This window comes from Musca autumnalis, unplaced genomic scaffold (genome assembly GCF_047663935.1).
Source record: "Musca autumnalis isolate F117 unplaced genomic scaffold, ASM4766393v1 scaffold_5, whole genome shotgun sequence".
Taxonomy (NCBI): Eukaryota; Metazoa; Arthropoda; class Insecta; order Diptera; family Muscidae; genus Musca; species Musca autumnalis.
This window is the reverse complement of record NW_027412088.1, coordinates 84,932,486-84,945,482: the sequence shown is the minus strand read 5'-3', so window position 1 is coordinate 84,945,482 and position 12,997 is coordinate 84,932,486. Positions and strand designations below refer to the sequence as shown.

Sequence of the window (12,997 nt, the reverse complement as noted above, 5' to 3'; positions counted from 1 at the left end):
GTTCTGGGGGAAAGTTTTATACCACCAACGTAGACTAAGTACAAAATTTCAGACATTTCGGTGTGATAATGAAGCTAAAACCTTCAAAATACCGAAAATCGGGAGGTACCGTTCTATGGGGGCTATATGAAGGTGTGAACCGATACCGACAAAATTCTGGGGGAAAGTTTTATACCCCTAAAGAAGACTACGTACCAAATTTCAGCCATTTTGGTAGGATAATGAAGCTAAAACCTTAAAAATACCGAAAATCGGGAGGTACCGTTCTATGGGGGCTATATGAAGGTGTGGACCGATACCGACAAAATTCTGGGGGAAAATTTTATGCCCCTAAAGAAGACTACGTACCAAATTTCAGCCATTTTGGTAGGATAATGAAGCTAAAACCTTAAAAATACCGAAAATCGGGAGGTACCGTTCTATGGGGGCTATATCAAAACGATATATCCCATTTTCAATACCAACCATCCTGCAAGTAATAAAAACTTCTGTACCAAATACTCTCCATCTTTAAAATTGCGAGCTGTATCTTGATTTCAACAGACAGACAGACGGACGGACGGATGGACATGGTCAAATCGACATAGAATTTTATGCTGATCAATAATATATATACTTTATAGGGCCTCCAACGAATATGTCGATGTGTTACAAACGGAATGACAAATTTAATTATACCCTCCATATGGTGGAGGGTATAAAAAGTGAGAGGAAACTTAAGTGGCGCCCAACGTGGCGAACTAACATGTAATGACACATCCAGATAGAGTAGCCTTAAGATGAATTTCGGTTAGATTTAAGGATACACAGCCATATAAAAAAAGAGAGACCGCTTAACTAGGAGCCCTTTGGTGCATTGTGTTCATCCTGTGCAGATTTGAAGACGATAAAGAAAAGTATTAATGGTTATTGCTTGTTAAAATTGGGTGGTGAATATGAATAAAATTTAGGGGTGATTCTGTTGTTGTTGTAGCAACGCAAGTATGTCCAAAAATCCTACAACCTAGACTGGCTGCGTCCATAAAGAATCAGGAGGGAGGTGAGAGGGGTTACCTGGGCAGCTAAACAAATGTAGCGTGTCGTGCAGTCCCAATCCACATGCAGGACATGTGTTGGGTATCGTGCCATCATTTTCGGCCCAATATGAATTTAGGCGGCTGCATCGTCCGCATCTTAGCTGGGCTAAAACCACTCGTATTTGCTTTGGCAGCTGCCGTTCTTATGCTGCGATGGATGTGGGAAGCTACGGCATTCACACTGTAACTTGTACAACATACGCAGCTGCATCTTATGACCTTAGGAGCTCTCTCCAGATCATTTGACATGCCTGTGTGGAGATGCCTGTCCACTATATCGTGTCATGGATGCTCACGAAGGTAACACCCAAGCAGGTACGACATTCTGCCAGGTTAGATTTTCTTTCCACTGCGTAGCGTTAACATTGGCATACCACACTTACGCCGCATAGCCTACCACAGACCAGCCTATTGCTTTATGAGAGATCAACAAGGTTTCTTTGTCAGCTTCGGCCAGCGATTTGAGAAGATTGTTCCTACTTCTGATCTTGTCGCAAATACATGTGGCTTGCGCGGACGACTTAAACATCCTGTCGAACGTTACACCCAATATCTTGGGGTAGTTAGTGGTCGGAATCAGAGCACCATCGACCAATATGTTCAGAGGGCAGCCTCATTTCCGCGACCAGGGGTGAACAGTAGGGCAGTGGATTTAGGGTTGGATATTTTCAACAGATAGAAGAAATGCACAAAGTCAGCTATGCAGACATATAACCTATCACATAAGTTATCGACGATAGGACACGTGATGGTACAATCATCCACATATATTACGATCTCTATGCCGTCGTTAAGCTTATATAAGTGTTTGGTTAATGGATTTTTGCAATAGACACTTAGTCCCAATTTACATTAGGCGAGTTTACTTGCGGCAATTGTCAGTTTGTAGGTGAGAGAGGGTGCTGAGAGGCAAAGGGTTACCATATGCCTCACCTCTCTCTCCTACAAAGTGACAATTGCCGCAAGTAAACTCGCCCAATGTAAATTGGGACTTAGGGTGAGTCAAAACTATAAGAGGTGGGCAAAAAATCACATGTCGCTCGATTCAAGCTGATTGTCAATTATGCATAAGACCTTTGCCTTTAGACTCTCGGAGTCTAAAGACCGTCTTTGCCGCTTGAAACTTAAGCAGTATGTCCAGAGATTGGATATCCAGGATCACATTTAAGCAACCTGAGAGCTATCAATTATGTTTAAGACTTACGCGTGTCCTGACTCCCGACTCTCGGAGTCTAATGATCGTCTTCACGTTTTAAAAAAATCCAAGATCACTTTCAAAGCAGACTGAGGACTATCAATTAAGTTTAAGACCTATACCTATCCTAACCGTGAAACTCTCCTCTCTTGGAGTCTAAAGGCCCTCTTCGCTGATTGAAACTGGACCAGGATATGCAAAGGTTGGATATTCAGGAACACTTTCAAAGTAGCCTGAGGGTTGCTTTTAATTGCTTCGGTGATCAGAATTGACGCAGCCCTTTGGAAGTAGTACCTTATGCTCTCACGTGGACGAATTGATGATCTTGTTTTTCAAAATCTTATAAATTCATTCCACTAGGATGGAGGAGAGTGGTATAAATGGATTCAAGCTTTACATTATTGAAAGCCCCTTATCGAGAAAAGCAGCCAAAGTTCTTCCACTAGGAAATTACAGAATAATTGATTATGTTTTTAAAGATGGGTTTCGTGTGTGAAGAGAAGGTTTCTTAATCTCTTTCAACGTAACAAAGTGGAAGATAGAAAGGTTAATAGATGGCGCCCAACTGAGACTTTTGTCCTACTGTCCTCCGTACTCGAAATTGAAGTAGAGTTCTTCTCTTCTGCAAGTCTAGTGCCTGAAAGTCTGTTCGTTTCTTCACGGGCTTCGGAAAGAGAAAGGTTAAGTGATGGCTCGGGTGCCATCTGCTGCTGCAGCTGAGTCTAATGTTTTATAGTCTATTACTTCTTTACTGGAGTGCTGACCTCAGTACTCGAAATTGAAGTAGAATACTTCTCTTCTGGAAGTCTAGAAAGTAACTGGATCTCTTCACTCGCTTCGGAGAGAGAAAGGTTAACCGATAGCGCCCAACTCAGGCTATTCTTATATAGTCTACCACTTCTGCACTGAACTGTTGTGCTGTCCTGAGTACTCGAAATCGAAGTAGAATTTTTCTCTTCTGCAAGTATAGTACCTGAAAATTCCTGGGTCTCCCCACTTGCTTTGGAGAGAAAAAGGTCGAGTGATAGCGCCCAACTGAGACTATTATATAATGTACTACTTCTGTACTGGAGTGTTGTACTGTCCTCAGAACTCGAAACCGAAATAGAGTCCTTCTCTTTTGCAAGTCTAGTGCCTGAAAGTTCATGTGTTTCCCTACTGGCTTCGGAAAGAGAAAGGTTAAGTGATGGCGCCCAATTGGGGCTATTGTTATATAGTCTACAACTTCTGTACTGGAGGGTTGTGATGTTCTCAATACTCGAAATCGAAGTATAACTCAACTCGTCTGCAAGCCTAGTGCCTGAAAGTGCCTGGGTTTACCCGCTGGCTTCGGAGAGAGAATGGTTAAGGGATGTTATATAGTACTCGAAATTGAATTGTCCTCACTACTCGAAATTGAAGTAGCATTCATCTCTTCTGCAAGTCTAGTGCTTGAATAGCTTGACTGCGATGTAGAACTATTCTCGCCACATGTTAATATTCGTAATCTCCCTATTTCCACACCAAATACGATTACGTTTTCATCATATTACCTACCAAGTTGAACCACCATCCTCAAGAAGAGATCATCACTCTAGCCTGTGAGTTGCCCTTGATACGCTCTTCCTTAGCAACACGGTGTTGTGTGTAAATTTCCAGAAACTTTGTTATCAAAGTGAACGATCTGTTCGTATACGATCTAGAGTGGAACCTTGTAAATGCCACTATTTCTCCCCAAATAATTTGATTAACATCTTTCAATTTCAACACAAATAGTTCTAATTCTTTACTTCTTGGGTTTCAGAAAGGATCAACGTTCATACATTTTCTTTAATAAAAAAGGTTCCCTAGAAAATTTTTGGATTATCATTTCTTTTGCTTCCCATATTTCCTTCTGTAGGGTATCAGCTTTTTAAAAGCTTCATTTAATACAAACTACACATTTGTTATTAGAATGGCGTTAAGCTGTATTTAAAGTTTGTTATTTGTTGCCTTTTTTCTGCATTCTCTATATGTGGTTTTGCAATTAGAAGCAATGCGCGTAATTTAGTAAAGTTTTGCAAGGCAAATATTGAACATCAACATCACTGTCACTCAGTATTAGCTGAATGACAGACAGATAGCTGATAGTGTTTTTGGAAGGTATTTGGGAGCCTAACAGATAAAGCGTAGGTAAGTATTTGTCAGTTATTTCACCTAAATTCTTAAGTACACATAGAAGAAGAATGACAACAAATAGAACAAAATAACAACAAAATACATAACCCAAAGAACCTCACAGTAAACACGCTACAAAACAGCTAAGCGTAACTATCAATTGTTATGATCAATAACTTCGAACCACAACAACAACAACAGCTAATGAAAAACCGAATTGTAATCAAGCATTGAAACGTGGCCTCAACAAGTGTTTTGTATGCGTGTTCAAGCCCACGATGCGACTTCCATTTTTTATTCTCTTGCTATCTTCCTAAAAAGAAGATAGATGCAAAGAGTGAGAAGGAGAGAGGGAGAGAGACTAACTCGTAAAAACATGACCCAAATATGAAGGCAATTCCATGTGTATGCCATTGTAGTTATCATTTGCAGGTGGAAAGGCAACAACAACTACCCAACAAACCCCTCTACAAGATCCATTACCTTCAAGTCATTCTTAAACCGAAGAGAAAGAAAAACAAAACACACAAAAAGATCTTCAGATAAGGGATTATTGGTTATGAACGCGCTATAGCGGTAGCTGCTGCATTCTTTACATCTAACAATGATGTTTGATGGCCAAGATGATGATAACTCCCATTAATGGTCATTAACAACAATTGGAATCAATTACGATTTAAAGATTGTAATGACAAAATAAGCCAGCTACCGTTACACACCTTCTTCGTCCCATGCATACATATACACCTATCTATACGTACATAAGTGCTGTGTTGTGATAAGAACGTGGCGAGTGATTTTGATGTAATATTTTTCTTTGAATGCTTTCTTTATACACCTCCAAAAATTTATTACCACAATGCGTATTAACTGAGCTGCATTGATGACAGAGTGAAAATTATGTTTTTAGCTTCTTGGCTATTGTTCAATAGAATGTTGCTCAGCTGTTTGTGCGGTTATGTGTACGATTGAAATGCTTGAGTTTGTCGTCAAGTGATTGTGTCATTGAATGAGAATGCATGACGGATGCGATCATCATGGGAATGCAAAGATAAAACAGTCATTATAGAGTGTCACCTTTGTTTTAGTTATAGGGAGCGGAAATCCCATGAAAATTAAAGGCATTCTATATAAGAATACATGTAAAAATATCTAAAATCAAAATCTCTTAAATATTTTAGGAATATTCTATCAAAATTGTGAAGGTTTTATTGAAGATTTTAAGAAGGTTTTATTGCTTTATAGGAATGTTTTAGGCTCACACATTCCTCAAACCATCCTCTATACGAAAGTTTGAGGCTAAACCTTCCTCTATAGAAAACTGTTTGAGGCTCAAACCTTCCTCTATAGGAAAGTTTGAGGCTTAAACCTTCCTCTATAGGAAAGTTTGAGGCTCAGACCTTCCTCGATAGGAAAGTTTGAGGCTCAAACCTTCCTCGATAGGAAAGTCTGAGGCTCAAATTTTCCTCGATAGGAAAGTTTGAGGCTCAAACCTTCATCGATAGGAAAGTTTGAGGCTCAAACCTTCCTCGATAGGAATGTTTGAGGCTCAAACCTTCCTCGATAGGAAAGTTTGAGGCTCAAACCTTCCTCGATAGGAAAGTTTGAGGCTCAAACCTTCCTCGATAGGAAAGTTTGAGGCTCAAACCTTCCTCGATAGGAAAGTTTGAGGCTCAAACTTTCTTCTATAGGAATGTTTGAGGCTCAAACCTTCCTCTATAGGAAAGTTTGAGGCTTAAACCATCATCGATAGGAAAGTTTGAGGCTCAAACCTTCCTCGATAGGAAAGTTTGAGGCTCAAACCTTCCTCGATAGGAAAGTTTGAGGCTCAAACCTTCCTCGATAGGAAAGTTTGAGGCTCAAACCTTCCTCGATAGGAAAGTTTGAGGCTCAAACCTTCCTCGATAGGAAAGTTTGAGGCTCAAACCTTCCTCGATAGGAAAGTTTGAGGCTCAAACCTTCCTTGATAGGAATGTTTGAGGCTCAAACCTTCCTCGATAGGAATGTTTGAGGCTCAAACCTTCCTCGATAGGAAAGTTTGAGGTTCAAACCTTCTTCTATAGGAATGTTTGAGGCTCAAACCTTCCTCTATAGGAGAGTTTGAGGCTTAAACCTTCCTCTATAGGAAAGTTTGAGGCTTAAACCTTCCTCTATAGGAATGTTTGAGGCCCAAACCTTCCTCTATAGGAATGTTTAAAGCTCAAACCTTCCTCTATAGGAAAGTTTGAGGCTCAAACCTTCCTCGATAGGAGAGTTTGAGGCTCAAACCTTCCTCGATAGGAAAGTTTGAGGCTCAAACCTTCCTCGATAGGAAAGTTTGAGGCTCAAACCTTCCTCGATAGGAAAGTTTGAGGCTCAAACCTTCCTCTATAGGAAAGTTTGAGGCTCAAACCTTTCTTGATAGGAATGTTTGAGGCTCAAACCTTTCTTGATAGGAATGTTTGAGGCTCAAACCTTTCTTGATAGGAATGTTTGAGGCTCAAACCTTCCTCGATAGGAATGTTTGAGGCTCAAACCTTCCTCGATAGGAAAGTTTGAGGCTCAAACCTTCCTCGATAGGAAAGTTTGAGGCTCAAACCTTCCTCGATAGGAAAGTTTGAGGCTCAAACCTTCCTCGATAGGAAAGTTTGAGGCTCAAACCTTCCTCGATAGGAAAGTTTGAGGCTCAAACCATCATCGATAGGAAAGTTTGAGGCTCAAACCTTCCTCTATATGAAAGTTTGAGGCTCAAACCTTTCTCTATAGGAAAGTTTGAGGCTCAAACCTTTCTCTATAGGAAAGTTTGAGGCTCAAACCTTTCTCTATAGGAAATTTTGAGGCTCAAACCTTTCTCTATAGGAAATTTTGAGGCTCAAACCTTCCTCTATAGGAAAGTTTGGGGCTCAAACCTTCCTCTATGGGAAAGTTTGAGGCTCAAACCTTCCTCTATAGGAAAGTTTAAGGCTCAAACCTTCCTCTATAGGAAAGTTTAAGGCTCAAACCTTCCTCTATAGGAAAGTTTGAGGCTCAAACCTTCCTCTATAGGAAACTTTGGGGCTCAAACATTCCTCTATAGGAAAGTTTGGGGCTCAAACCTTCCTCGATAGGAAAGTTTGGGGCTCAAACCTTCCTCGATAGGAAAGTTTGAGGCTCAAACCTTCCTCGATAGGAAAGTTTGAGGCTCAAAACGTCCTCGATAGGAAAGTTTCAGGCTCAAACCTTCTTCTATAGGAAAGTTTTAGGCTCAAACCTTCCCCTATAAGGAAGTTTGAGGCCCAAACCTTCCTCTATAGGAAAGTTTGAGGCTCAAACCTTCCTCTGTAGGAAAATTTAAGGCTCAAACCGTCCTCTATAGGAAAGTTTGAGGCTCAAACCGTCCTCTATAGGAAAGTTTGAGGCTCAAACCTTCCTCTATAGGAAATTTTGTGGCTCAAACCATCCTCTATTGGAAAGTTTAAGGCTCAAACTTTACTCTATAGGAAAGTTTGAGGCTCAAACCTACCTCTATAGAGAATGTATATTCTATTCTGCTAAATTTTGTAGCCCCCTTCGACTTAAGCGTTTTAGCCACCTTCGACTTCAGAGTTGAACTCTACTCCCAATGTTTTGGATTATAGTATGATGCCCAAATATATAGTAATGGATTTATGGCGTCAAATGTGATTGCATTTTCAACCTATTAAACGCTCCTTGCTATATAATGTTTTCATCTAGAAAATAATTTCCAAAACATCTGATAAATGAAAACTCATAAATTATTTGAGGCTCAAACCTTCCTCTGTAGGAAAATTTAAGGCTCAAACCGTCCTCTATAGGAAAGTTTGAGGCTCAAACCGTCCTCTATAGGAAAGTTTGAGGCTCAAACCTTCCTCTATAGGAAATTTTGTGGCTCAAACCATCCTCTATTGGAAAGTTTAAGGCTCAAACTTTCCTATAGAGGAAGGTTTGTGCCTCAAAATTTCCTATAGAGGAAGGTTTGAGCCTCAAACGTTCCTAGAGAGAAAGGTTTGAGCCTCAAAATTTCCTATAGAGGAACGTTTGAGGCTCAAATTTTCCTATAGAGGAAGGTTTAAGCCTCAAACTTTCCTATAGTGGAAGGTTTGAGCCTCAAACTTTCCTATACAGGAAGGTTTAAGCCTCAAACTTTCATTTGCCATATACGCAATGTCCAAGGGCATGAGAACCTAATAAAATTCTTAACCTAGCCACAAAATTCAACCGATAAACATCAACTTCTTTGTTTTTCTCCTCAACGAAACTTATCGATTACAATTTGATCCACTTTATTTGAACTCCATTACACAATATTCTAACCATGATATTGTTCTTTTGTGGTTGGTGTAGGTTTTGATGTTTGGTACAAACATCACGTTCATTGACATGATAGGGCATATTTTTGTTCTTGTTTTTCTTAGTACCATCCGAAGATGGTAATGTTAATGATAATTTTTCTCACCTTTTCCAACTCTGAGAGTATGCGGGGTACCGTGGTGCTGTAGAACACCGTAATTTGATTCTAGTTAATTTTCAAAATCTAGCACACATTACATATGTATGTATGTACCTACATACGGGCCGAAAAACGACTCATCATAACAGCCAGCGTGTGAATCCATCTATCCACCCGTCCGTTCGTTGATCGATTATGATCATGAGTAATCATATTTCAATATTCGTGAGGTTCTTGGTTTTGGTTTGTCGGTTAGTGTTTGTTATTATTTTGGATTCTTGTTGGCGGACATGCCATTTTTGGGCCACAAACAAAAAAATCTAACTGTGAAGGTTAAGACGGAAATGAAGTAACCAGAAGACGAAAGAAGAAGAAGAATTTATTGTTTATATGGCATGTTGTACTGGGTGCTGTTCGATTGACATAGAAAACGTGATATTAAATCAGTATTGAATTAGAAGTGATTCGGTTACAAGCTCAACAAAAAAAATTCTTAAAGAAAACCCTTTGGGGGAAGTGAAAATTTTTGAAAATAAAATAAAGATTACAAAGGATATTTTGGTGTAATAAAAATTAAAGATACGTTTAAGTGTAAGTGTTCTCATTCACGTGTATTCGGAAAGGAACCTCAATAACTTCTGAATAATACGTTTCACCGAAATTGTTTGTGGATTAAAGGCTGAGACAAATAAAGCGGTTGATTTTCCCGCACTAGTTATTAGCTGTCTTGAATTGTTAAGTAATAATGGGAAACGGCGGACTAATTCAATTAAGAATCAAATAGTCTTCAGTTCTGTTGTGACGACCGAAGCGTTTCAGAATCTTATCAAAATTAGAAAATCTTCTGTTGAACCCTCCGCACTGCATATGTATGTGAAGTAAAAACATTTAACAAGACAATTTCCAAAATATCTGATAAATGAAAGCTCATAAATTACCCCGTTCATATGACAATAACAACAATTCATTGTTCAATTCCAATCTTGTACAACAAATAATCCTTGTCTCCTTTCAAACTCATAAGAGATTTATACGTTCTAACATTGGAAAACATGAATTGAAAACATTTTGTATTTGTCATGTTTTTGTTTTTTCAAAAAGCTTTTGTCGCTTATCACACAGACTTCATTTAACATACAAGAAGCTAAAGGAAAATTAATGTTGGCAGTTTTTCTTAGTAAGTTTCCTAATCGTGTTGTTGTCGATGGAAAACAATGCCTTTTCTTGGCTTTCCAACCATGCCATGTCATGTCCTATTCAAATCGAGCCGTTGAGAAGAAATGGAAAATAAAGACATAGCCATAAGAGATCTCAATTTGACTTTATGTTTGGGTCAAATTCGTGCTATGCTAACCCCTTTTTCTCTCTCGGCAACAGCAGCAACAACAACAGTAAAAAGGAAAATGGAAAACAAGTTTCCATTAATAACAAAAAACATCTTTGTTTTTGTTTTAAACAAACATTTGTTTAGAGATTTTCTTCTGTTTGTTCGTTTCCTATAGATTGATATTGGAGAAATTTCTTCTTTGGCTTCCTTTGATCGTATTAACATAAATTTCATTTTAAAGTATGTTAGCGGCAACAGCAGCCGAAACAACAACAAATACTAGCATACGATTCTTTAATCACCTAACAAATAGCAGTTTTGTTAGCTTCTAGTTAGTAGTAGATTTTTTTAAGGGGCCATAAAGTAGCTTCGATAAATATATGCATATGGAAAGGTTTCTGAAAATAGATTAGGTTTAATATTATTTTGAATATTTTAAAGAATCTTTTCTCTTTTCATTTGAGATTTGACAAATATTTAAATGAAAAAATATCCATAGCTTGACAATTCCTTCATTAAGATTTGATTGTTTTTCCAAATCACGTCATTAGTTAAAGATTAAAAAGCAGCTGGAGATGTTGGGAGATTTAAACGTTTAGGATGAGTTTTTTAGGTGACAAATAGAAGAATGCAACAAGAAAGAAAGTATCAGTCAGCTGTGCCGACAGAGACAAATCCTTAACCTCGGATCTGAAGAAAAGAAGTAAACACAGTTCTTCTTACTTCTATAGGGGGTTTTGAGTTTTTGGGCCAACTTCTCAGGAAGTATGTACTTGCCCCCGAAAAAATTTTTTACCGTCACACATTGGTTTGGGAATCGATTTTCCTGCCCAAAACCCAATTTTTTGTTGTCACCGATTGTTAATGTCTACATGGTATTCGATAGTAATCATATTGAAACTAAAGAAACCACAAAATTAGGAAAAAAATTTGGAAGGTGTGGACGTGGCGTGCTCCTAAAGATGATCATTTTGTCCTAATTTTGGAAAATACGTAATTTTTGCCAATTACTGGAGAAAGAAATAGCTATTTTTCGGAAGAATTCGGTATTCATAGAAAGATGCCCGAGAGTGTCCTCTTTCAGCCCATACTTTTGTACTCGCCCGTTTGCGTTCGTTTAACACTTTTTTTTTAATTTATTGAAATTACATGGTTTAATTTCTGAAGAAATTTTACATTTTTTTGAAAAAAAAAAAATAATAATATTTTTTAAATAATTTTTTTTCAAACATTTTTTTTAGTTTTTATAGAATTGGTTTTTGTTTTATAGTGAGTTGTAGGAATTTTTTTAAAAATCCCGCACAAAATTCACTGACTGACTACTGTGTTGCTGTTGTCCGATGAGGTCTTAGTTGAATCGTGTTGACAGCTTGCAAATATTTTGTGCTGGTGGTTTTTAGGAAATCCGAAAAGTGAGCATCATTCTCATTTGATGCTTAAAGAGTCCGGCTTATTACTAAGAGATCATCATTTCAAAAACTGAAAAGCCGATTGATAATTCCCGGGGTGAAATCATAATATTGGTAGCGATCAGTAGATTTTGCAAGACTGTCAGTGCGTTTTGTAAACATTACTCTGTATAATAGAGAGTAATTATAAAGTTAAGCCTATGGTGGATTACTCAAGATTTAAAGCAATCATATGATTGAATTTTCAACAATGAATTTTCAACGATGAAAATAGTAAAAAAAACTCAAAAGTTTAACATTGACCTAGAATTCCTCTGTACGTACTATGTAGACCGAATTTGAATAAAAATATCTTTATCCGTTCAAAAGTTACAGAATTTTGACCGGGAAAGAACGATTCTGAACCACTTTGCGTCGTAACTAGGGCCGCATACACAACATGTTAGCAACAATTTAAAAACGATCCCAGACAAGTCCTTAAACCACACTGGTGTAGTTAATATTCGGTTGTAATCCGAGTCTGTAAGAAATAATTTCCCATTCTTACTCCCTCCCTTCTTGCGTACTGCCAAGTTTATTTGATGCCGGCAGGCTTTTCGGGAGCTTTTGGGGTCATTATCACAGGAAGTATGGACTTGACACCGAAAAAATTGCGCCATCGTAACAGGGCCTGTAAGTAAACTATCCTAGACAAGCTGTTAAACTGTACTTTTTTCTAAATTTTGTGTGGGAGATAGACGAAGAAGTATACCGATTTAGTCCATATGCAATCCTGATCTATGCCTGGAAGTAATATTGCTATATGCAAAGTTGTGACCAATTGGGTTGCTCCCTTCGAGAGTTATCGTGCACACCATTTTAGCGAACATTTTTTACCTTTTTTGGGGAGGTAGTGGACCGATATGGCCTATCTTCGAAATTTAACCAACATTTCATCCAAAATGGTGTGCCTGAGTATTTCAGATTTTTTGAAGTTCTTTTTCGACCCAGTTCGGATGTAAGTTGGCATTTAGGGTTTGAAGTGGTCAGAACAATTCACCAACTAAAATTATGCACACAGGTCCACGTTTTGGAAAGCACCATATAACGGTACCGCTCGATCCTCGTTTTGGAATAGCCACCATATAGCGGTACCCCAAGATTTCAGTTATTTTGAAGTTTTTTTTTCGAAATGTTCAGCCCAAATAAGATGTAATTGGGTTCGAAGTGCTCAAGAAACTTCTGCATCAAAATATTGTGGACATAAGTCCACGTTTTGGAATAATAAATACAATATTTATCGACGTTTTCAGCCCAAATAAGATGTAATGTTTGAAGTGGTAAGATAACTTCTCCACTAAAAATTGCGGTCACATTTAGTAGGGCTCGGTACCAACCGATTTCAGTAGTGCGATTCTCTAACACATTTTTTGAGTTACCGACAAA

General features: G+C 38.3%; 1 protein-coding gene across 4 annotated transcripts in view; it reads left to right on the top strand.

The window, feature by feature from the left end:
• pio (zona pellucida domain-containing protein piopio) overlaps positions 1-12,997 on the top strand; it is a 163,174-nt gene that overhangs the window by 74,220 nt on the left and 75,957 nt on the right. Inside the window, exon 1 of one of the 4 annotated variants that reach the window (XM_073989698.1) lies at positions 4,196-4,422. The exons of 2 other annotated variants lie outside the window; for them this stretch is intronic. The gene's annotated coding sequence lies outside the window, so the exon portion shown is untranslated. Of the gene's footprint in view, positions 1-4,195; positions 4,423-12,997 lie in introns of those variants that run through there. One more of the 4 variants, XM_073989699.1, reaches the window with a different exon arrangement.